The 27486-nt window shown below is 33.3% G+C and overlaps 1 protein-coding gene across 1 annotated transcript in view; it reads left to right on the top strand.

The window, feature by feature from the left end:
* The first annotated feature begins 1742 nt into the window (after positions 1–1742).
* The window catches only part of LOC148941868 (uncharacterized), a 66454-nt gene continuing 40710 nt past the window's right edge, over positions 1743–27486 (top strand). Inside the window, exon 1 of the mRNA XM_089103434.1 lies at positions 1743–1876. The gene's annotated coding sequence lies outside the window, so the exon portion shown is untranslated. The remainder of the gene's footprint in view (positions 1877–27486) is intronic.

Below are 27486 nucleotides of genomic sequence, written 5' to 3'. Positions count from 1 at the left end.
GAGTTGAACCGGCAACCAGCCACTATTCACGTACAAACGGGACGAAAATAATCATAAGAGGGAATTAGAAAAGCTACCGAATTAAATGCGATCTGCCAAGTATTTTTTCCAAATATTTTTTTCCAAATATTACTTGTATAATTCTGACTTACTAGATATCCATTATTGGAAATTGTTATAAAAATTCTTAAGCTTTTCATATTTAAGGGTGGGGGAGTTTTGAAGTCCATCTTATGCTTACAGGTTTAGGTTAGGATGCATAAGCCTTGGTAATAGTTAGGGGCACTCTGAAGCCTCTTTTCATTAGAGGGGGATATTTTAACCCAATTTTCGAATCATTTATACTAAATTTTTCCCAAAAAACAATTACAACTACCAAATTAATTGCAATTTGCCATATATTTCCTCTTTTAGTTGTCAATATCTGACAACAGGTACACAAAGAGTAAGGGTAGGTAATTTATTTATTTTGAAATAATTTAGAAATTTGCAAATGAGAAGCTCGTTTCAGCCATGCCATGACAGAAAAAACTAACGGAAAATTATAAAAAGTATTATGAAGAAGAAGTAAATTAAAAGTGAAAATCAGATGAAAATCTTTAATAGTCTATTGGATTCCAGTTAGCCTTATTGTGCTTTCTTTCAGAAGAAGATGAAGAAGCTTTATACAGATAGCGAACCGATTATTTTAATTTAACAGGTATTTTTAAAATAATCTAGAAATTTGTAAATGTACCATACCTTGACAGAGTAAAACGGAAAAATTATAAAAAGTATTATCAAGGAGAAGTAGATGAAAATTAAAAATTAGATGAAAATCTCTGATGGCTTATTGGATTCCAGTTAGGCTTATTGTTGTTTCTTTCAGAAGAAGGTGAAGAAGCTATACGAAGATGGCAGACCGAACATTTAAATTTAACGGATGTTTGAAATAATTTAGGAATTTGCAAATGAGAAGTTTATTTCAGCCCTCTCATGACAGAAAATAATGGAAAGTTATAAAATTTATTATGAAGAAGAAGTAGATAAAAAAGTGGAAATCAGATGAAAATCCCTCATAGTCTTTTTGAATTTAGTTTGGCTTATTGCAATTTCTTTCAAAAGAAGATCAAAAAGTTATATTGGAGATCGCGAACAGAATATTTCAATTTAACAGGTAAAATAACTTAGAAATTGGCAAATGAGAAGTTTATCTCGGCCATGCAATAACAAAAAAAATGAAAAATTATAAAAAAGTATTAAGAAGAAGAACCAGTTGGAAAATGACAATTGGAAAAATCCATGATAGCCTTTTGATTCCAGTTAGGCTTATTTTTGTTTCTTTCAGAAGAAAGAAAAGAACCCTTAAGGGGAACTATCTCCTTGAGCAATATCGAAAGAACTTCTTTTTATGATAAAAGCAAAATCCAAAACAGAAAAAGGACTATCTACGTTCCTAAATTTTTGATAAAAGTTCAAATAGGTTCAACTGCAAGATTAAGACGGAATGCATTCATTATTGTTTTCTCATCAGTTAATAGCCTCCTCCAAAAGTCAAAAAATTACACCCAATAAATGTCGATGAAAGCTGAATTGAAATCGATGATGTAAACATTTTCAAGCGTTGCCAGATTATTGACCCGCGACTGGCAACTGCGTGACCTTTGTGTCTCAGTTTGCGATAAGATTTTTTTCGGGCGAACCGAATATTTCAATTAAAGTATAGATTGTTCTTTGAATGTTACAATAAACTGAAATTAGATATTTCCGTTTATTGGAAGGATTGAAATCCTTAGGAGACCTAAAGGTTATGCTAAGGTTATTCGTATTTCCTATGATATCTCTTATCTGGACAATTTTTAAGGGAACAGATTCCTGATCATTGACAAGGATGTAGGTGAGGAAAATAAAAGTTTGATTTATGACTATTTTCTGTCGAATCTTTCAATTCGGTACTGTTCTATTAGCTGAAAGACAAAGTGAAGTGACGTTTGGTAAATACTAATCCAATAAAAAAAAATATAGAATATATAACAGTTTAGAAACAAATTTCGGCTATATATTTGCACAATAGGGGGGTGGGGTAAAGCGCAGCATATATTAAATACGGGTACTGTTCTATTAGTTGGGAACCACTCAAGATAGATGATAAGATAGACTAGTCAAACAGGTTGTTTCAATGGAGAATTTAATTGCAGTGATGTCTCACTGCGTTTACAATATCTAAACTTTAGTTTGTTTGGGTTTAGGGGGGAAAAAGGTACCTAGGTTAGGTTATGTATTTAAAATATGCTATGCTTTACACCCCATCCCCCTAATGTGCAAATATATAACCGAAATTTGTTTACTAAACTATTATATTTTCATCCTATTTTGTTTTATTTCATAAGCATTAACCAAATTTCACTTCCTGCGTGGTTCCCAGCTAATAGAACAGTACCTAATTACGTAACCTAACCTAGATAATCCCCCCCCTAAACCCCAAAAAACTAAAGTTTAAATATTGTAAACGGATAGACAAACCACTGTTTTCAATGCTCGGCATGAATTCTCCGTTGAAAGAACCTGTTTGACTAGTTGTTTTTATCTTCTTTGCTATATGAAATCTTCGCATTATCGCGTGTCTTACAGCTAATAGAACAGTACCGTCAATTCTTTTGGCTAGTCATTTTAAAAAGTTCTTACCTCTACTGACCAAAAATTATTTTTATGACAATATGAAAATTCTTATCTTTCAATTTAGGTTCCTTTTTTTCAAAAAATGAAGTTCATTCTGCTCTAATCGGTGTTCTAGAAACTTATATTACAATATCATCAAAGTTCTCAGTTCAATGTCCCAATTGTCAGGGGTACCAAGTGGGAACAGGAGAGAATAAGTAATATAGATAAGATATGTATTTAAAAAATCACTATCACAAGCGCTGAAGGGCTGAATTCAAATTTAGAGTAAAAAACATCTTAAAAAACACAAAAACTGGACAAATGGCTACAAATGCCAAAATGACAGCGAAAAAAAACCCATCAGAATGAATAATCATTTGACAGTCAATAATTTAGGTGTAAACGTTTTATGATTATTCTTTGCTGATTTTCACTCAAACTTTAACTTTTTGGCTTATTTTCGGCTGATATTTTATCAGCGTTTAAGTATTTATAGGCATTTGGCTGCGGTTATTCAAAAGGTTGTGCTAGGTGATTCATACGCATGTGGCTGCGATAATTCAAAATGTGATCCATATACAAGAGCTATTGCCCATTCCCTTTAGATTTTGGAAAACACCTTTTTTTGGTGTTTTCAATATAAAATCTGCCCCCCCCCTTAAACTTTGGAAAATATCGTTTTTCTTTTTTCTTATATAAGAAGTCTGCCCTGTCCATCTCTTTTACTTTGTGAATAGGCGCAACTAATGCAAATTTCAACACCCAATAAATTTAAAGGTTTCCAAAAACGAGAATGTTGGTTACTAATTTCGGTAATCTGATAAGTCAGTTAAGCAACGCGTACGACAGGATAACCCTTCCATGTATACAAAGTACCTATTGGATCATTACCTGCTAAAAAAAAAAGAAAAAAAACTTTAGTAGAAAAAGTAGAAGTCAATAGTACTGACAGAAGAAAACAAGGGGGCAAATATCCGTTTAAGTTCAGCATTTATATTAGCTAGAAAGTACCACTAACAATCGAAACATCGATTGGATTTAAGTAAGATTTATAATCCGATCATAATAAAAATGCTAAAACCATGCATGCTTTTGATAGTAAATTAATTGAATAAACTTTTTCAACAAAATAAGTTTTTCAAAGAAAAGTCAAGAACTCCATTAAACCAAAAATGAGTAAAAATAAAATCTTTTCTTTGATTATACTTTTCTTTGAAAAACTTATTTTTGGAATTAGTTTTTTTAATTAAATTCTGTTCGTTTAATATTGACATACTTTTTTCAGGAAAAAAAAAATTTAAATCTTTTCGTTTTTTTAAGACTTTATAGTTTGGCCTGCTATTTGTATGCTGAAGAAAAATTTTCAGCAATTTTTAACAACATACACCCTTTTAAAAGTCTTGACAAAAATAGTAGTGTTTAATTTAGTTTCATACCTCCTCTAGTTGACCTTAAATAGAAAACTTGATGCCATTCGCCAAAAAAAATCTCTTTACTTTCTTTGATAGCTTGGATACACTTATGCTATTTTGATTTGGTTAAATTTTAAGAGCAGAAGTAACCCCGAAAGTTTGAATATAATACCCTCGGTCGTTCCTGGGATACTGCTGAGATGCCTTATTGGGAATTAGCATTAACACAGTGCATTTTGATTTAATGTTAAGGCAACATTTAGATTTAAACGTAATGGGCAAACAGGACGGTGGGCGTGGGAGGGGGATTAGTTGCTCTCCAATTACTTTCGATTATTAAAAAGGGCATTAAGCCTTTCTATTTTCAATCGAATGAGCCCTTTTCGAAGTTCCTATGACAACTCCTTTGATACGAAGGGCCCTGGTCTTAACAAAAACAAAATATATAATACATTATACCCACATCGATCTTTACTATAAAAATATCAAGCCTTCCAATCACTTTCGATTATTAAAAAGGGCACGAGAACTTACAATTTCCAATCGAATGAGCCCTTTTTGAGTTTCTACGACAACGCTTTCTATAAACACCTTATATACCCCCAGGACATAAATTACAACCTTTGCCAAGAGGGCTGTGAGGGGGTTGTCATCCTCAAAGACCCAATTTTCAGAACTTTTAACTACGTTAAACAAAGTGGTTATCTCAAAATTTTGATCGGATATGTTTGGGGAAATGGTGGGCGTGAGAGGGGCGTTAGTTGCTCTCCAACCATTTTCAACTATTAAAAAGGCACTAGCCCTTTCAATTTCCAATCGACTGAGCCCTTTTTAATTTTCTACCACAGTGCTTTCAATAAAAAACTTATATGCCCCCAGGACATAACTTACAATACTTGCTCTGAGGGTGAGGGGGGAGGTTGTCATCCTCAAAGACCTAATTTCCAGAACTTTCAACTACGTTGAACAAAATTGCTATCTCAGAATTTATATTTGATGTGTTTGGGGAAGTGCTGGGCGTGAGAGGGGGTCAGTTGCCCTCCAGTCACTTCTGACTATTAAAAAGGGCACTAGCCTATCCAATTTCCAATAGTTTAAGCCCTTTTTTAAGTTTCCATGACAACACTTTCTATAAAAACCTTATATGCCCCAGGGCATAACTTATAACCCTTGCACTGAGGGCTGTGAGGGGGTTGTCATCCTCAAAGACATCATTTCCGGACCTTTCAACTACGTTGAACAAAATGCCTATCTTAAAACTTTGATTGGATGTGTTTGGGAAAATGGTGGGCGTCAGAAGGGGGTTAGTTGCCCTCCAATCGCTGTCAAGTATTAAAAAGGGCACTATCCGTTTCAATTTACAATCGAATAATTCCTTTTTGAAGTTTCTACGACAACGCTTTCTATAAAAAAAAACCTTATCTGCCCTCAGGGCAAATATTACAAACATTTCGCTGACAGCAATGGGGGAAGTGTGATCTTCAAAGATATGAATTTCGGACTTTTCAAATGCTTCGAACAAAATGGCTATCTCAAAATTTTGATTGGATGTGTTTGGGGAAATGGTTGGTGTGAGAGGTTTGTTAGTTATCCTCCAATCACTTTCGACTATTAAAAAAAGCATAAGCCTTTCTAATTTCCAATCGAATGAGCCGTTTTAAAAGTTTCTACGACATCACTATCTATAAAAACCTTATATGATATGCGCCCAGGGCATAACTTACAACCTTGCCCCGAGGGCTCTGAGGGGGTTATCATCCTCAAAGACCTAGTATCTAAAACTTTGAACTACGTTGAAAAAAATAGCTATCTAAAAATTTTGATTGGAAGTGTTTGGGGGAAAGGCCGGCGTGAGAGGGGGGTTAGTTGCCCTCCAATCACTATCGACTATTAAAAGGGCACTATCCCTTTGAATTTCCAATCGAATTAACCCCTTTTCAAGTTTCTACGACAGAGCTTTTAATAAAAACCTTATATGCCCCCAGGGCATAATTTACAACCCTTACCTTGAGGGCTGTGGGGGGAGTGTCATCCTCAAAGATATAAATTCCGGACCTTTCAACTACGTTGAACAAAATGGATATCTCAAATTTTTGATTGGATGTATTTGGATAAATAGTGGACGTGGAAGGGGTGTTAGTTGCCTTTCAATCACTTTCGACTATTAAAAAGGGCACTAGCCATTTCAATTTCCAATCATATGAGCCCTTTTTGAAGTTTCTACGATAACGCTTTCTATAAAGAACCTTATATGCCCCTAGGGCATAAATTACAACCCTTACGCTGAGGACAGTGGGGGGCTTGTCATCCTCAAAGACCTAATTTCCAAAACTTACAACTACGTTGAACAAAATGACTATCTCAAAATTTTGATTGGATGTTTTTGGGGGAATGGTGGGCGTCAGAGAGGGGTTAGTTGCTCTCCAATAACTTTCGACTATTATAAAAGGACACTATCCATTTCAATTTCCAATTGAATGAGCCCTTTTTGTAGTTTCTACGACAAAGCTTTCTATAAAAAACCTTATATGCCCCCAGGGTATATCTTTCAACCTTTGCCCTGAGGGCTGTGGAGGAGTGTCCTCCTCAAAAACATAATCTTTATCTGGAAATCAACTATGTTGAACAAAATGCCTACCTCAAAATTTTGATTGGTTTGGGGAAATGGTGGGCGTGGAAGGGGTGTTATTTGCCTTACAATTACTTTCTACTGTTAAAAAGGGCACTAGCCATTCCAATTTCCAATCGAATGAGCCCTTTTCCAAGTTTCAACGACAACTCCTTCGATACAAAGTACCCTTGTCTAAAAACAAAATAATAATAATAATAAATAATACATTGTGCCAACATCGTTCTTTACTTAGTCAGCGCGATTGCGCTGCCTATGATAAGATCAGGAAAATTTTCTATAATATTAATTTTCGAGGAGTTGCAAGAAAAACATTAAAAATGCATCAAAAATTTGCTTATATGCATTTTGTTACTTTTTACGAGCCGGACAAAAATTTCAGGGAGGGGGGGTGTTCAAACCCGGTAGCCCCTGTTTTAGATCCGACCTTGGTAGTGCCCACATGGCACTGCTAGGGTTAGCCCGTGTCAACTATATATGAAAAGAAGCAACGCATTTGAACTTTAAGAATAAAGGTCAAATTAAAAAAAAAATTCAACAGAAAAATCCAAAGAGCTTGTGTCCTATAATGAAAAAGATTCATTTAACTTTCGTAACATAACATTTATGTAGCCTGTTTATGATTTCCACCAAGGGAATACATAATATATATCTAATAAAAAGACTCTTCCCTTTTTTTTATAATTCCATGTCAGAAGACAATTTGGAATACAGCAGTGCACAAATAGCAGACATCTTTCTTTATTCCATTAGTGCTGCTTCCGTTCTCTACAATACTGGATTTTGTTAAATTTTTAATTTTTTCCTCTTATTGTTTTTTATCGTTTTTAGTATAAGGTTTTATTATTATTTTTCTTCACATTTTTTGTCTCAGCCACTTTTTTTCCCGTTGATAAAGGCTTCCGGATTTGAAGCCAAATCATTCGGACTTTTGTTAATATTTTTGTATATATTTTGTTCTTTTTATTTCGCTTTATTATTAAAAAATTCTTTAATAATATATTTTGCTTTTGACTATAAAAGGAAAGAAAGTTTGGGTCTAAAAAACTATTTAAAACCTGACAGAAGCTTTTTTGTAGAAATCCATAAATCAGAAATCCATCTTTTTTTGGAAAGATCTTTGAAGTTTCTTAGCTAATTTTTTCACATTTTTTATTTACAAGTTTTCGAAATCTGAAATATTTACATAAATTTTCGTAGGTATTTACGTAAGTTTACGTAGCTCTACAATATCTATTTCACAGCTTTCACACTTTGCCACTTCATATGCTTAACTGGGGTGGAATTACTGGATCTGAACAATCAGATGATTTGATTTAGGAACAGAGACCTATTGGGTGACATAGTCGATGATTCTGTGTTCACACAATACACTTTCCTAAGAACTTCTTCCACTAATGCAAGGGCGAATAAAGAACAAATGCATGAGAGGAAAACTAACAAAAATTTGGCTCCCCATTGGTATTTTTTACCCCTCCACCTGTTTAGTTAGGGCAACTTTTGACCTTCTGGATGTGCACATACTCCTGAAACCCCCTCTTTGATCTGCCCTTACATTAATGGAGAGACAGAAGGGCTCATATACAAATGCTTAACAACTCCCTCGAGGAAAACTACGACGAAATGTGTGTTTGAAAATGTGTGCGTTTTTAGGCCCATAAAATCTTTATCCCCCTCTTTTCATCTAAAAGTGCGGGCAGTCTAATTGGAAAACCATAACCGAATGCATGTAATTTAAATAGAAGAGTTGCTGGTTTCTGCAGTGGAGAAATTACCGAGTTATTACCAAGTATCTATAGAAATTACCCTTTATCTTTAAATCGTCTTTATCAATTCAAATTGAAATATATAAATCCTCATGTGTATTTATGCTGTTTTTGGCAGTAGTTGGTGTCACATTAAAAAATTAAACGTAGTTAAAAATTAGCAAAAAATAAAATATAAAAATTTGGTACCAAACAGCTTATGAAGGTATAACTCTTTTTTTGAAGATGGAGCTGTCCTAGGGAATTAAATGATTTTAATATTAGAACTCTGCGAAAAAAAACGTTGCCAAATTTTATTAAATAGTTTTTCTTCCAAATTTCACGGTATATCGTGGCAACACTGCCAAAAATTTAGTCTTGCCCCGAATACATGGGCACCGAAAAAGGGCGGGGGGTCCGGGGGGGGGCATGACCCCCTGGAAATTTGGGACTTTAAAGCAATCATAAGGAAACCAAAGGAAAGAGAGCAGAATAGGGGAATACCATAGAAAAGATGTTTGCTACCCCATTGTTGGCTGCCTTCCAATAGATTTTGACCCATAATAAGAAAAATATAAGTTCTAATTTGTGATTGAGCAACCCCTAATTAGTTTTCCAAAAAATTTTTTTTTCTATATGATTTGGTCGGAGCAAAAAAAAAAAAAAAAAAAAATCAAATTCATCATAGTAATGAAATGTAAGCAAATAACGATCCTTGTCAATAACGAAAGTAAAAGAGCCTTATTGATAACATTCAGTCAAAGAATCTGCTTTTTATGATTATCCTAAATATGTATTTGTTTATTAGTAATTAGTACAGTTACTAGAACACAAGAAAGTTCGTATAATTATAGAAAACACAAGGAAAACAACTTAATAAGTGGCAATTTCGGTAAGAATAAGCCGTCAGCTTTTGCTTGCATTGCTAGTGTACCTATGAGCTGATATTTGAAGCCACTATAATCAGAAATGTTTTTCCTTAATGGAATGCTGGGAATTTCTATATTTTCGCCCTGAACGGATACATTTTTTGGGTTTTATTACCAGTTTTTTTTTTCCAGGAGTGATTGTATTTATCTAGTTGTCGCTTTGACAAGATTTAATTTTTTACGGTAATGAAGTATAAAGGTGTCAAATAGACTGGCTTTTGGTATTCAAAATCAAATTAAAAATATTGAATTAAAATTTGTTATTTTATTTTCTTAATCTTAGTTTAAATGTTTTACTTTGAACAAACTACTTAAATAATGCGTAATTTTTCATAAACACCTAGTCTAAAAGCATTAAATATTTTGGTGTTTGATAACCAAGTTCAAAACTGTCGATATTATTAAAAAGCATCCGTCCAACGCTTCGGCATTGCTCAACAGAACTGAATGCTGGGAGTTTATGTCTTAGTTTTTGTAGGTAGGCTATTTTTTTGCGTATTTTTTGTAATTACTTACTTTTTTTCATTATTATATACTTTTACTTTAAGTGACATAGTTTTTCCATTGCCCTTAGAAAATTGTTTGTCACTAAGCTTCATTAAATAAAGAAAAAAAAGTTTTTTCAACTGAAAGTAAGCAGAAACATTAAAACTAAAAAAAAATATAAATTATTACGTAAATGAGGGGGGTTGCCCCCTTCCTCAACACCTTGCTCTTCACGTTACAGTTTTTTTGGCACTTTAAAAAAAGTTACTTATTGTTCTAATTAAACGACCCTTGTGTTGCAAAAGCCGTTTTTAAACAATTGTGACAAAATTTAAACTTTAGCATAAAGAGCGAGATGTTGAAGAGTGGTAAACCCTCTCATATACGTAATAATTTCTGTTCGGTTTAAGTTTTAATGTTGCTCCTTACTTTCAGTTGAAAACTTGTTTTTTTTATTTCTGATCGTTTTTAAATAACGTTAGTATACCTGGCTCCACCTCCACGAAAAAATACCCCTCCCAAAGAAATATTCTCTGGACAATTCAATTCTGGCGAAAATTTACCCCGGACAGTTACCCTTAATATCTCCGCGCGTAAAAATGAATCGGTAAAGAGAAAGCAAGACATTTCGTATATGAATTCTATCAAATTCACCCAGTGTAAAAATTCCTCTAAGAATTTCACCCCCTGAAAACTATCCTCTCCATTGAAAATTTTCCCAGCAGAAAATTCGTCCTCCCCTCTCCACCCGAAAAATGTATACATACTTCCCAATTACATATAATATGCGTGAAGAACGGGTAAATTTATAAATTAAAAACCTTTCCCCAGGGGCTGTAGGGGGTCTCTTCATCTCGAAAGACATAGTTATTGGGCCTTTCAACTATGCTGAACAAACAAGCTATCTCAAAATTTTGATTGGACGATTTTAGGAAAAAAGGTACCCTCCAATCATTTTGGTCACTTAAAAAGGGCACTAGAACCTTTTATTTCCGTTATAATGAGCCCTCCTTCGGCGTTCTAGGCCCACTAGGTCGATACGATCGCCCCTGGAAAAACATAAAATAAACACGCATCCCTGATTTTTCTTCTAGTAAAAATTACAAAATTACACATTTTTGCAGATATGAGCTTGAAATATCTACAGTAGGGTTCTGTGATACGCTGAATCTGACGGTATGGTTTTCATTAAAATTATATGACTTCAAGGGGTTTTTCCCTCTTTTTTTTTTGAAAATCAGACAAATTTTTTCAGCCAATTTTTTGATACATCTATTGGGTTCAAAATTTAGTTTTTTGGAGTTTTGTTTACTATTGATCCAGGTCGCTCCTTACTTACATACAGTTCATTACCAGGAACTGTTTGATTACCCATCAAAATCCAAACAGAGATCATTGAAATATTGATCGTTTTTTCTGCCTTACCAAAAGTATTGTATTCATAAAACTTTACAGCTTCATGAAATGTAATTAAACACATAGAAAAGGTTTTTCAACTAAAGTAAGGAGCAAGTTAAAACTTGAAACAAATAAAAATTACTCTGTATATAAGGGGAATACCCCCCTTCTCGACAACTTCCTTCTCGAGCCCTTCTCGAGACCTTGCTTTCAGTTGAAAAGCTCTTTTTTTTAATTTAATTTCTGATTGTTTCCCAAGTCATACTCAGGCCTAGCCAAAATATAATTTGAGGTACCGGTCCCTTAATTCCCTGGTCAATTGCTTTTAAAATGTGTAAATCAATAATTGTACGTTGATTAGTACCGTCTTACTTTTAAATTCGCAATTTCAATTTTGGATAAAATTCGAGTATACTTAAAAAAATGGCGATGAATAGTAGTTTTGATGAAATATTCTTATTAATATTACTGCTAAAGAATTTTGGTTGGATGAGACGGAGTATTATTGTTTGTATGGATGGAAATTCTGTGAAACTTTTGATCTTCTACATAACTGAAGTCATCACAACCTTTACAATGGGATTTTCTTATCGATAAATACATTGCATATATTTATTAAATACACTCAAGTACTTCATATTCAAAGAAAAAGAAAAATATTACCATTTAAAATTGCTGAAAACTTTCTAGCGGTATTTGCCATCCCAAAGAAATTTCATGGCGGGGCTGATGATAACCTGGCTTGCCTTTTTCACCTCTGTGCTGGTAAATATGGGAATGTAACATATCAGCTGTATAGAGAAACATTTTAATTAATTCCTACTCCCCCTTCCTCTTCAACATTTATCTGAAGCCTTATGAAGAGTAAGCATTTTGTCCATTAAAATGTAATTTTATAGGAATCTACCCAACCCCCACCTAAACAATGACCCCACCCCTCATTATAGCTAATACGCAGTTACAGATCACCAAACATAGCCTAATTTTATTTCAAATAAAGCAAAACAACTTGGTTGAATCCAGTACAATCACCATGTGGCATTACTTCTTTTGCAACCGGGAAGCCTAAAATATAGTTATTACTACTTTTAAATCAATTAGCTTCTCAGAATTTAAAATTGATCATAAATTCGTCCTCTTCGGAGTAAAGTCGTAGTTTGGTGCCCTAAACCACCTAAACTGTCACCCAGCCACAACAGCTATTTTTGTGTCTGCCCCCCCCCCCTGGAAAATTTTCTGCCGGTGCCCTTGCCTGAATACTTAATAATTTTGAAGCAACTGAAAGAAACTCCTGAGTCCTTGCAGGAAGAGAGAAGGAACCATCCATTTCAATTCAACTGAAAGAAAAATAATAGAAAATAGCAGCTTTCAGTTATGGACGGACCTGATATGGGTCAGTAGGATACAGAAGACCTTTCCTTTTTTGGTGTGCTCAACGCTTGAACTAATATCTAGGCTCAACCTAAAAATTGAGGATTGAGGCAATACAATATTGAGGGCAATACAATACTTGAGGGCAATACAATACTTAAGATAATACGATACTTGACGGCAATAAAGTACAATAAAAATTGACAGCAATACAAAACAAAAAGGAGAGTGGGAAGTAAAAACAAACTCTAATTTTCTTATTGATTTAATATATGTAACTTTAATTAAGATTCAAGTTACCAAGAACAGTCAACATACATAAAAAAAACCTAAGAGACGGGATATCCTGTTTTACCATCTAAGTGATATCTACTTTTTTGTAGCTAGCATTCATTAACGACACCTACTAATACAAAGTGTTAATCTTTACAAAGTGTTAATGCAAAGTAATGATTTAAAAAAAATAAAAATTTCTTTATATAAAAAGACATTGTAATTTTTATATAAGAACTGCGAGTCATTCTCCGTGATAAAGATAGAAATATAGTTTTTTTTTTTCCTCAAATATATAGCCTATCATAAATCACCAGCACGAACTTAACAAACGTAGTTAATTGTTACTACTAATGCTAACAATTCAATGTAGCACCAAGGCGCCTGAAGCCAACACAGCCGGGCACGCTCCTCTTGCACCCCAGTCTATTCAAGGCTTCCCTCTCTACCCTTCCTGAACAATACAACATAAAATGCAAAAGGTAAGTATATGAATAGATTTAAAATTTTAGTAGTACAATAGTCGTATAGTAATTATTCCCCTCAGTGTTATCAACATTTCGAAACAAAAAGTACCACAAATGACCCGAAAAATGTACCAATTAGCAAAAAATTGTACCGTTCCCCATTTTTTACCACCTGTTGCGCTTCGCGCAACATATAGGTCGTCGGTTATGCACAGTACTATCTGTGAAAATATTTTATCTGAATTATTTTTTTCACTTCCTGTCACCATTCCATTGTTTTTCTTTTCATTCTAATTCAGTATCCTACTTGTGCTCCCTATGCTACTTGAAAGAACTATTTGGAGAAACATTTTACTTCAGGCCGAGAAAAGGTTGTTGCTTTTTTGCGATTTATGACAGTTTTTAGCACCAAAAACACCTGAAACAGGCTTGAAATCCATCTCAAATGACACATTTCATACAAATCAGGGGAATTAAAAGAGACTAGAACAATACCTTTCCAATAAAATGAGTCTCTTTTAAAGTTCAAGCGACCACCCCTTCCATAAAAACCTTATATGCCCCTTGGGCATAATTTATAACCCTTACCCCCAGACTTGGGGGATTCCGTCAACTCCAAGGACTTTTTTGTATGATCTTTGGATTATTTTTGAACAAATAGCTGTCTCAAAATTTCGAATCAGATACATTTATGGAAAATACGGATTGAGATGGGGGGTTGACTACCCCTATTCACTTTGACTCTTAAAAAGGGCACTACAACATCTGATTTCCAATCCAATGAGCCCCTACGAAGTTTATACGAACACCCTTTTCATAAAAACCTAGTATGCCTTCGGGACATAACTTACAACTCTTTTGCTGAGGGCTGGGGGGGGGGGGTCATCCTCAAAGACATAACTTACTGAACTTTCATCTACGCTAAATAAAATGGCTATCTCAAAATTTTGATTGGATAGGTTTTGGGAATTGCTGGGTGTGAGGAGGTTTGTCGCCCTCTAATCCTTTTTGATTATTATAAAAGGCACTAGCCCTTTTAATTTTCAAACAAATGAGCCTTTTTCAAAGTTTCTACGACAATAAATAGCTATCTCATTTTTTTTCAATCAGATGTATTTTGAAAATATACGACGTGTGTGGGGGGAGGTATCGGCCCTCCGATCGCTTTGAATCTTAAAAAGGGCACTCAAACTTCTGATTACCCATCCAATGAGCCCCTTTCAAAGGTAATACAACTACCCTCTCCTTAAGAATCTTATATGCCCCAAGGGCATAACTGACAACCCTTGCCCTGACGACTGTGGGGGGGTTGTCGTCCTCAAAGACATAATTTCTGGCCCTTTTAACTACGTTGAAAAAAAATAGTTATTTCAAAATTTTGATTGGATACGTTTTGGGAAATGAAGGGTGTAGGAGGGGGAAGGGTGGTTTCCCACCAATCACTTTCGACTATTAAAAAGGGCATTAGCCCTTTCAATTTTCAATGGAATGAGCCCTTTTCGAAGTTTCAACGACGACTCTTTCGATATAAAATGCCCCGGTCTAAAAAAATAAATAATAAATTATACATTATGCCCACATCGCTCTTTACTTTGTGAAGACAGGGGGTTATAAGTCTTACTCATGTTAAATTTTGCTTGTTTTTTTAGTTTGACTTGGCTATTTATTGAAATTTATTTTTGTTTTCAGTTTCATTTATTTATTTAATATGATTTGTGGTAGTTTTACGCTTTGAAGATTGTTTGACTTTATTTCTGCTCATTTTTGGTTTAATAGAGCTCTTTACTTTTCTTTGAAAAAGTGGTTTTGTGGAAAAAGCTTTTTAAATTAATAATTAAATATTTGCATTTAGTTCTACCCGATGTTCTATCAGTCTACTTTGGAATGAATTTTTTATCTACAATTTTTTGTTTTCATGGCTGTTCCTCTCAAATTTATTGCGTATTGATAAACGAGTACTTTTTAGGTAGAATGCTAGCATCTTATTTCGCATTGCACCTCCTTGTTTCAGGGTTTTTATTTTTAGTACATATGTTTTATACACTTAGAATCTATTTTTAATATAGATTCTGGGGTATTATTATTGCAAAAAACATTTTGTAATATGTAATAAAAAGTTCAGAATTCTTAAACTTGAAGTAAAATTTAGCAAACGTAAAATGAAGTAAAATTTGATAAGAATAGTCTACCACAAAAATTATTATAAACACAACAATCGATTCTAATAATTTCATATTTACTCTCAACATTATTTAGAAATTTATGAAAAGCTGTTGAACCTGGAAGAAAGTAACTCGGAATACCGGAAACAGCTTACAATCTTTACAGTTCATCATTTGGTGACTTCATCTTAGGGAAAATGATAAAATTTGTCTTTCACGTTCGGTGGAAATAGTTTATACAATTTATTCTAATTACCATCTATCAACAATTAGTATCTCCTTATTATTGGTAACAACCATGCTAGATTTAATTACCATTACAAGCTGATTCCCAGAATATATAAGCTGATTTATAAGCTGATTCCCAGAATTTAGAGCTACGCTCTTCCGGGTTATACAGCTTTTGAATAAGTATAAAGAAATTATTTAATTGGAATATATTTTCAAAAACGATAGTGGAATTACTAGTAATTCTTGTGGTAAACTATTCTCATTAAAATATATATTGCCTAAACTTTAATATCATAGCTAAATATATCATATATATATCCATATAATCATATATATCATAAAATATTTTTTATAATAATATATATATCAATATATATATATAATAATATACTATGATAATACTATATACTATAATAATATATATATCAATAATAAGTAGTTGCAATATATAGTATAAATATAAACTACTATAGCTAAATATATAAATATCATATCTTAGCCTCTTTAATTCCCTTTCTTTGAGAGACTGTTGAATACCTGAAAAAAAAAAGCCAGAATTGGCTTCAATTGGCTCCAGTAACACAATTGGCTTCATGAAATGTGTGCCCAATGCCATTTCGCTTTTCAGACTAGTTTCTCTGATTTAATCTAAAGTTCAGCAGTTCAGCTCGAAACCTGGTTCAATTTAAAAAACAATAGTTAGTTATTACAGAGTAAAAGCATAAAAATATCTAAAACAAAATGCATCTGGAATTTAATCAGCTAGAGTGATTTAATTTAATAATGGCGAGTGGCCATTTGCCATCTTATGCTTTAATACAGGACTGATAAAAATAACATGTTTGCTTAAGAAATTGTATGCAGGAGCTAATGAATCATTTTCAAAAGAAAAGAACGCTGTAGTCTCTCATGTGTTTGAGATTTTAGGTAAAATTTTCACAAAATATAAAAATTTTTCAAAAAATTAATCTTTTCAAATAGGCCGAATGGTATTTAGAAAACACAATATGAAATGTCGCATTTTTGTCTAAGGGACAACAAATTGTATAGCATTGATTTGGTCTTACAAAGCATAAATACTTTTCCTCAGTTTTATTTATCTAAAAAATTAATAGAATATGAAATGGCACAAGGATCAAAATTTGGACAGGGATCTGCACTGAGAACGTTTCACCTTGGGAGCAATGTCTTCCTGATAAAGGCAGCTCCAGAGCAACTTAAGCTATCTATTGTAATTTGTCCCATTATTGTCAAGTAAATTCAATTACTTTCGTACAAAGACCAGAAAAGGCGCATGTGTCTAAGAAAAACAAAAAACAAATCAGAATTCTCACGTCCCAGTTGTCAAGGGTAATTGTCCCGTTGGTTTGTTCTTCGTTGAGATTTCTCTCTTTGTTGCTCTCTGTCATTTCTGGTCGGTTCTGCTTAAGATCTTTCATTCCTATTATTATTATTTATTGCAGAAACAGTCACACAGTGCATGCTACACGCAACGGAAAATAAAAATAACGAAGAGCTAAGCCTGTCCCTATTATTAACACAAGCAGAAACTGCCCTTAAACACTAAAATAATACAAAAATAAATATATAAGTTACATACAAACTCTCAAGTATACACAAAACTGCAGGGCTGAGTTTCAATAATGGTTAACTATATATCATGTGTATACTCCGTTTTGTACTCGGGAGGGTATTCTCGATTTTTGAATTCGGGAAGGGCAGCAAATGTGGCAGCAATCAGAGTACGGGCAATGAATACATGTAACAGAAAATGAGGCTAAACGAAGTTCAAGAAACTAAAGGAAATTTGTGAGATCATATTTAGTGGGTCATCCCCATTGTTTCTTTGAGATGTAGGGTTGAAAATTGGAGAAATATTTAAGTAGCTACCCTGTAATGAATTTTTTTATCGATGATAAATCCAACGGAGGAAGAAGCTGCACCCTGGGGTGCTCCTTTTAGAGCTGAAATTTCTTTATCACGGGGTACAATAAAGTTTTGGGTGCTTTGAAATCAGAAGACAGATCTTGAGATGAACTTGGAGACCAAAGTGCATGTCCTGTAATTTAAAAAGTCACGTGGCCAAATTTTGCCTATAATAATATTATAAAATCTTTGTGTCATTGCTCTTCGAATAAGATGCAACATGCCCTTGATGTGTCCAACTTTCTATGAGAGGCTGGAAAGTACAAATAGAAAGTTGGAGGGACAGCTAGCAGACTTTGAGTCTCAAATCATGCAACTCGAGATCTATGACACTATATTTATTTTTTAAAGGGTTGTAACCTGCAACTAAAACGCAATGGAATCATAACAAAATAGAAGAACTTTTAAAAGCTTTTGAATTATTCTAGTTGCAATTTGGAGCTTGTGCCTGCTTGCTAAAACAAAAGCTTCAAAAGAAAAGCGCTAATTGAAGTTATTACGCCTTGTTTTCGTTTCTTTGAACTGCATTTCTTCTCCCCTGGTCATGGTTCGATTCTAGAAAGCAGCCACAGGTTCTTAATTGATGCTAGAATACTCCAAAAACCTTCATTGTCTTATTATTCCCCGGTCAAGTGGCTAAAATACCTTCAAAGAATAATTAATAGAAAAATTTAGATATTCAAAAAAGGGACATTTTCCCTTATCAAAGGCAGCGCGCCAGCGCTGCCTAAGTTAAGAACGATGTGGGCACAATTTGTTTTATTTTTTCTCCATACCCGGGCACTTCATATCGAAGGAGTTGTCGTAGAAACTTCAAAAACGGTTTATTCGATTGGAAATTGGAGTGGCTAGTGTTCTTTTAATAGTCGAAAGTGATTGGAGGGCAACTAGCCCCCCCCCCCCGCCCATCCTTCCCCCAAACTCAACCAATCAAAAATTTTAGAAAGCCATTTTTTAAGCGTAGTTGATTTCCAGATAGAAAATATGTTTTTGAGGAGGACACTACCCCACAACCCTCAGGGCAAGGGTTTTAAGTTATGCCCTGGGGGCATAAACGGTTTTTATAGAAGGCGGTGTCGTAGAAACTTCAAAAACGGCTCATTCGATTGGAAATTTAAAGGGCTAGTGCCCTTTTTAATAGTTGAAAGTGATTGGAGGGCAAATAGCCCCCCTCCCACGCCCATCATTCCCCCAAACACATCCAATAAAAATTTTGAGATAGCCATTTTGATTAGCGTAGTTGATTTCCAGATAGAAAATATGTTTTTCAGGAGGACACTCCACCCCAATCCTCAGGGCAAGGGTTTTAAGTTATGCCCTGGGGGCATATAAGGTTTTTATAGAAGGCGTTGTCGTAGAAACTTCAAAACAGGCTCATTCGATTAGAAATTCAAAGCGCTAGTGCCCTTTTTAATAGTCGAAAGTGATTGGAGGGCACCTAGCCCCCCCCCCCACCACTTTTTTTATCTATCTCAAAATTTTGAGATAACCATTTTGTTCAGCCTAGGCTAGTTGATTTCCAGATCTACCAAGCATGAAACTACCACAAATCAGCAGCGATAAATAAATGAAACCCAAAACGAACAGAAATTATAATGAATAACCGAGTAAAATAAAGGCCAGAACAGAATTTGCACTTTACTGAAAAAATACAAATGAATGTGCAATGTCAGTTTAATATATACATATACTGATATTTAGTAATCAAAATTTTAATATTATTTGATTTATTAAATTTATAAAAGTAAAAAAATTTGTATTTTTTTCAGTAAAGTGCAAATTTTTTTCTGGCCGTGGGAAGGCATAGGGGTTTTGTGCCCAACTTATGTTAATTTCTGCTCGTTTTAAGTTTGACTCGGTTATTTATTGTAATTTCTGTTCGTTTTGGGTTTCATTTATTTATCGATGCTGATTTGTTGTAGTTTCATGCTTTGTAGATTATTTGATTTTATTTTACTCATTTTTTGTTTAATGGAGTTCTTTACTTTTCTTTGAAAAACTTATTTTGTGGAAAAAGTTATTTTAATTAATGCTATACAATTCTGCCATCTATTATTGCTACTAGCTTACGTTTGATTTCAATTAAGTTGACAATATGTCGGTTACTCATTATGTTGCATTCAACAAAAATTTAGATTCAGAAACTTTTTGTCAAATAAGGATTGCATCCAGAGACTATGAGACAGTATTTTTGCTTACAAAGCGCAGGCTTTTGCTCAAGTACAAGTGCAAAATATTTTTTTTCCAGGGAAGAAATACAAGCAGCTTTCCAAAACATAATCTTACATTCAGTAATACGGTATGAGGTTTACGCTTTCTGTTTCCGTCTGTTTTCAAATCTCTCCAAATACTTCAGAATAAAGCAATGAGGATTCTTTTTAATGTTGATTGCAGAAATTCAGTAGACACTTATATGGGACTTCAGGAATTTTCTCTTTGGACCAACTTCATTTTATTTCTATCTCTAGTATTTGTCACGATTATCAATATAGTAATTTACCTGTAAATTTCTCCGGCATTTTCTCAACTAATTCTCAATTTCATAATTATCCTACTACGCATATTTCAGATTTTTCGTGCGAAATTCGCCCGACATCGAGAGCGGGATTCAGCATCCGTCACACTGGCCCAAAAATCTGGAACTCAATTCCAGCATCAGCTCGAGAATGCAGCAACAAGCGACATTTTCTAAGACTGGTGAAGAAATATCTTATGACATGCTAAGTATTTTGTTCATTAGGGTTTTCTTTTTCGTTGTTGTAAAATTTAGTTAGAAAATGGCTGTGTATTTTCGTTGGCAATATTTTCAGCTCTAAAGTATGCCACCAGGCATGTGCGCTGTTTTGTGACATTTATTTATGTACGTGTTATAAGTAAAAATATTCTACTGTACTCTACTCTACTGTAAAAACCACAGAGATTAGACCCTGATACTCTTCAATAGTTCTGGTAATGAAATAAAAGTGAGGGTTTTTTTTATTATTAAAATAATAAAAAAATAATTATGGTAACAAACAATACATCAAAAGAATAGGCTTTTAATTCTAATCTTAAGTACATAAAATATACTTGTGCTTGAGCTTGGAATGCTTAGAGCTCGGAAGACATATCTTGAGAATAATTTGATGATCAAAATGCATGTCCCGTGGTCAAAAGGTCACGAGACTAATTTTTACCTTAAATAACATTCTAAAATATTTTTGTCATTGCGCTTCAAATAAGACGCAACATGCGGTCAATGTAACCAGCTTTCTACTTAGAAGTTGGAAAAGACAAAGAGAGTGTTGTGAGAGACCCACCAATTGAGTCTCAAATCATACACATCGACAGTTGTCGCACGTTTTTATTTTAAAAAAAGAGTTGCTAACTAAAACTCTACCGCATTGAAATCACAACAAAATGAATGTTATTTTCAAAAGGGTTGTAACCTGCACCTCAAACACGATGGAACATTAACGCAATGGAAGAGCTTTTGGAAGTTTTTGAATTATTTTATCTTCAATTTGGAACTGATGCTTGCTTGCTAGGACAGAAGCTTCACAAGTAAAGCAGAAATTGATGCTACCCTGCCTCGTTTTCATTTCTTTGAACTCTGTTTCTTCTTTCCTGGTAATTGTTCTGTTCTAGCAGGCAGCCACAAGTACCAAATTCAGGCTAAATAATTCAAAAACTTTCATTGTTTTATGATTCATCGGCCTAGTGGCTACGATACCTTCAATGAATAATATTTAGATATACAAAACAGGGAAATTTCCTCTTTGGCCAGAAAACACTGCCATCTGCAATTATTACCAGTCTCTGTCTGATTTCAATTGGATAGTCTTTATCAGCATTTGGTTGACAACATTTTTGTTAGATATTTAATTGTTTGCACCTTTAAAATATATATTGTTTTTTGAACGTTAAAGAAATTGGAGCTTAACCTTTACTACTCTCTTGGTAAATTAAAATTCATTTTCTGTCATTTCAGCTGTTACCACAACGTAAGCTGGAACAAAAAGTTAGTTTTAGTAGATTTTTGTAGATTTTAGTAGATTTTAGTAGATTGGAATGCACCCAGATACTATGCGAATGTATGTTAGCTTACAATGTGAAGACTTTTACTCAAGGACAAGCACAGATTATCTTTTTTTTACCTAAGGTGAGAAATACACCCAGCTTTCCTAAGCCGAATCTCGTATTCATCAATTTGGTATGAGGTCTGTAAATATTATAGAGATTGGACCCTGAATACTATGAAAGACTTTTGGTAATGAACTAAAAGTAAGGAGTGACTAGTGCCACTAGCATTTGAAATAATAAAAAAAGATTTTATTGTAAAAAACAATACATCAGAAGAATTAGATTTTTATGCTAATCTCAAATACAGAAAATTTATTCAGTTTAATGCTACCAAACAAAAGACACAAGATAAAAATAATTCATCTGACTATCCAAAAGAGGCAATTTATCCTCTTAAAGTAAAACGATCTTAATGGAAACCACACTAAATATCCTCCAAAAGTAAGTGTATATATATATATATATATATATATATATATATATATATATATATATATATATATATATATATATATATATATATATAATATATATAATATAATATAATATATATATAACATAATACATCGTTATATTAAAAAACATAAATATATATATATATATATATATATATATATATATATATATATATATATATATATATATATATATATATATATATATATATATATATATATATATATATATATATATATATATATATATATATATATATATATATATATATATATATATATATATATATATATATATATATATATATATAGCGACATTTCCGATCATTTCCCTATTTATTCTAGATACTGTTTTGATAAACTGACTATTGAGAGGACTTGTGAGTCTGGTAAGAGGCCTTTTAGGTTTGGTGAAGTGGAATTGATGCTTCTTAGGTCAAGATTGGTAGAAATTTCTTGGGGTGGTTTAGAGAGTGATCCTAATTTTTGTAATTTATTTGATACTTTTTATGAGTCTATTAAAGACGCTGTTCTTGATATTTGTTCTGTTTCACCTTCTAATCGTAAGTCTAAGAATGATTTTCCTCTAAATCCTTGGATGACCCCTGGTCTCCTTAGGAGTTGTAGGAGAAAAAATAATCTCTGGATGGTCTTTAAGTCTGCTAGCCCTTCAATGAAAGCTATTTGATTTCAGCGATTTAAAATTTATAGGAATATTTATAATTATGTGTGTCGAAAGGTCAAGTCCCAGTATTATTTTAATTGTTTTTCAGATTGTGGTAAAGATATACGAAAAACTTGGCAGGTTATAAATTCTGTGCTTAGGCCCTCTTTTCAGTCTCCATCAACTCCTTCTTTTTTGGATCTCGATGGCAAAATCATCGAAGGTGAACTGAATGTTCAAGATGCATTTACTTCATATTTTGCGAATATTGGTAAAAGGACCGCTTCGGCTGTTGATTCTTCTCCTTCAGGATCCAACTTCAGGTCTTATCTTGGGCCACCTTGTATGAAGTCAATGTTTTTGGAACCTGCGACGGAGAATGAAATAGCTAAAATTGTTATGGGATTGAAAAATTGTTCGTCGTCTGGCCCTGATAATATTCCTACTAAAGTAATTAAGTTCATACTTCCTTCCATTATTTATCCCTTAATAAAACTTATTAACGTCTCCTTTCAGCATGGTATTTTCCCGAGTAGTCTCAAGCGTGCTCGAGTCATCATATTATATAAGGGGGGACACGAAATGATCCAGCCAACTATCGGCCAATTTCTTTGTTGTCTGTGTTTAGCAAAATATTTGAGAAGGCGATGCTTTCTCGTCTTAATAATTTTCTTACTTCTAAAGATTTTTTTCTCATTTTTCAGTTTGGTTTTCGAGCACATCATTTAACTGAGCATGCTTGTGCAGTTTTACTGAATTATCTTCATTCTGCCATAGATTCCCATTTGATTCCTGCTGCTTTGTTTCTGGATGTTCGTAAAGCCTTTGATTCTTTAACCCACAGTGTTCCTGTCTGGTAGAATAATTTCTGTTGATCCACTTTTTCGCTCACCAGCAACTGTTGACCAGGGGGTCCCTCAAGGGTCAATTATGGGCCGGCACTGTTTTTAATTTATATAAATGACGTAATTTTTGCAATTAGAAATAAAAATCCTCTTTATTGCTGTCGTCTATGTCATCCAAGGGTCTCCCTTACCCACAACTATAGTTTGCATACCTCGGATTCTCTTGTTACTTTTGCCAATGATACCGCCCTTACTACTTCTGGGAGAACAGAGGATGATGTTCGTACAAAGTTAGTGGACCGCTTCAAGTTTTAATTTGGTTTGATGCTAACTCTCTTGCCCTAAATGTTTCTAAAACTAGTTGTCTAGTTTTTTCTTGTATATCTCAGGCTTGTCCTCAATTATCTGAAATTGATATATACAAATGCTTTATTATTAGAAAAAAGGATGGCCATGTCCGTTTCCTAGGTATCCTCCTAGATGAAAATTTATCTTTTAAACACCATATTGATTTGATTAAAATGAAGGTATGCAGAAACCTCGGTATTCTACGAAAACTAAAACATATCTTTCCAGGGCCAATTCTAAGAATCCTATTTCATAGCTTAATTCATTCTTATGTTTCCTATTGTTCAGTCATATGGATGTATACTTTCCCTTCTTTTCTCAAACCGCTTTCGAACACTTACGATAAAGCTATAAATCTTATCCACGATGTAAATCATTAGGCAACTAAACCATTACTTGATATTAAAAAACTTTATATTCTTTCCTGTGCGTCTTTCGCTTTTCTTCAGCTCCATGGTGATATTCCTAGGTCCCTTAGATATACGTTTCATTTTGTATCTGATCGGTAAAATTATCAACTCCGTAGTTCTCTAAATATCCAAAGTCCCCATACACCAACAATAAGATCCGATTTTAATCCTCTTGTTGCGTGTCATTTGACATGGAACACCCTTCCCGATTCGGTTCGAGAATGCCACTCGTTTGGCACCTTCAAAAGACTAGTAAAAAAATATTTGTTTTCATGTGATTAATTTTCTTTACTTTTGCCTGCTGCCAATAGTTTTTTTTCATTTAATTCTTTTTTTTTTCTTTTTTTTTTATATATATAGATGTTGTGATTCACTGTGGTTTGATAAAGCTTATTTAGTGAACTCTCTTTTTTTTTTATAGATGTTGTGATTCACTGTAGTTTGATAAAGCTTATTTAGTGAACTCTCCTTTTTTTTTTTTTTTTTCTTTTTTTTTTTTCTTTTTTTTTTTTTTAAGCAAATGCTTTATATGTTAAAAGTTAAAATGCTTATGTTTAAATATTAATGTTATGTTTATATTGTTTAAATCTTAAGCGTTTAAATGTTTAATGTTTATTTGATCTTTACATAATCCCCCTCCTACAAGCCTTGGAACCTTTGTGGGGATTTGTAGATTGTTATGTAATTATTTTACTGGTATATGGAAAATAAATCTATCTATCTATCTATCTATCTATCTATCATATATATATATATATATATATATATATATATATATATATATATATATATATATATATATATATATATATATATATATATATATATATATATATATATATATATATATATATATATATATATATATATATATATATATATATATATATATATATGTGCGTGTGTCTGTATATATATATCCATGCACTTTACTAAAGAAAATACAAATGAATGTGCATTGTCAGTTTAATATGCATATACTGATATTTAGTGATCAAAATGTCAATGTTATTTGATTTATTAAAGTTATAAAAGTAACAACATTTATATTTTTTCAGTAAAGTGCAAATTTTGTTCTAGTCTTGGGAAGGCATAGGGGTTTTAAGCCCAACTTATGTTAGTTTCTGCTCGTTTTGAGTTTGACTGGGTTATTTACTGTAATTTCTGTTTGTTTTGGATTTCATTTATTTATCGATGCTGATTTGTGGTAGTTTCATGCTTGGTAGATTATTTGATTTTATTTTTACTCATTTTCGGTTTAATGGAGTTCTTTACTTTTCTTTGAAAAACTTATTTTGCGGAAAAAGTTTTTTTAATTAATTTCTGTTCGTTTTATATTGACACAGTCTTTTCAGGGAAAAAGAAAATAATTCTTTAAATCTTTTCGTTTTTTTAAAGAGACTTTATAGTTTGACCTGCTATTTGTATTCTGGAGAAAAATTTTCAGCAATTTATAACAAAATACAGCCTTTCAATAATCTGGACACAAATAGTAGAGTTTAATTTAGTTTCATACCTCCTCTAGTTGACCTGAAATGGAAAACTTGATACCATTCGCAAAAAAATATGTTTATTCTCTCTGATAGATTGGATACACTTACGCTATTTTTATTTGGTTAAATTTTAAGAGCAGAAGCAGCCCCGAAAGTTTGAACATAATACCCTCAGTCGTTCTTGGGATACTGCTGAGATGCAGTATTGCCACTACGAATTTTCAAAACCTGTGAAAAAAAATGCCAAAAAACCTGTGACCACTTTTAGAGCGTGTTCAGGCATTCTTACATTCTTACTACAGTTTATATTTGTTACTCTCAAGTAGCAGCACTAGAATGCTACTAGCAAAGATGCTTAAACCTGGGAAAATCTGTCTCTGGCCCGAAAACACGTTATGGAAAATCGAGAGGCATGCTACCTAGCGGTCTGTTCCCTCCATGAGTTCTGCAGGTATTTCCAGCTTTGACATTAACGCTACATATAAATTACATGTAGTGCTTTTCAATTTCAATAGATGACAGAAAGATATCGTCATGAGAATGTCAACAGAGCAAAATTTTACCTATTTTAGTCGGAAAGTAGAGGACCAATCATCGAGACTCATTTTCACTTCGATAATTGCGTTAGTTACGCGAAAAAGATGCGAGTCGTTGATCTTCGGTAGCTATTAAGGATTTATGGGTGTGACTAGGTCCGAACGGCTGCAGTAATGAAATGTCTATTTTAAACTAAGATGACCTACATGGTCTTAAACTTGAAAATTAAATTGTTCAATATACATGGAAAAACGTATGATCACGTGTGCACGGTTTTCCGCATCATGAAATTACATCTAAGTTTAGACAAATAGGATTTTCCTTAAAGACCATGTGCAAACCTGACAGAAATCCCAATTCCCAGACTAGAAATCTATTCGCAATACCAGGAAGGAACTATCAGTTTTTTGGTTCGTGCATTTTCTATCAAATTCTGTAAGTTTCACCCCATAGCGCAACTTATGATGTAAGGAGATAGAATGGCAAATTACGCTGCTTAGATAGAAATTCGCAAGAAAATGGAAGTTAAAATAAAAATATGTAGTTTGCTGCAAAACAACTTTGTTAAGTTCAGTCTTCATTAACTGATTCCTCCACATGATTCCGGGATCTAGAACAAAAGACGTTGATCACATTAACCACTCAGCCAACTGGTTATTCAAGTGGTTAAAATTGTTTAACAACTCCTCTATCTTGCCGTTTTCTGAGTATTTAAAAGTAGCCCTGAGCTACTTAAGGCAATTGTAGGGCTGAATTATCTATCGAAAAAGTCTTCACTGCATTTTTGTTTAATTTAAGTTAAAATCATGCAGTGATCCTAAATTTTGAGCACTTCCAAACCTGACGGACCAGAAATCTCCTTTAAAGAATTGTATTCAACTAACTCAAAGCAAAACTTCTTGCATAAGTAAAATAAGTTGGTAGATCATAAAAAAAGAAAAGGGGCATTCGCACGTTAATTTTGCCAAGGTCAAAAGCAATCACTAGACATCAAACTCGGTCC

This window comes from Artemia sp. Qi Xiang Cuo, chromosome 17 (genome assembly GCF_049724085.1).
Source record: "Artemia sp. Qi Xiang Cuo chromosome 17, ASM4972408v1, whole genome shotgun sequence".
Lineage (NCBI taxonomy): Eukaryota > Metazoa > Arthropoda > Branchiopoda > Anostraca > Artemiidae > Artemia > Artemia sp. Qi Xiang Cuo.
Note: the sequence above shows the minus strand (reverse complement) of the source record. Positions and strands in the feature narration are given on the sequence as shown.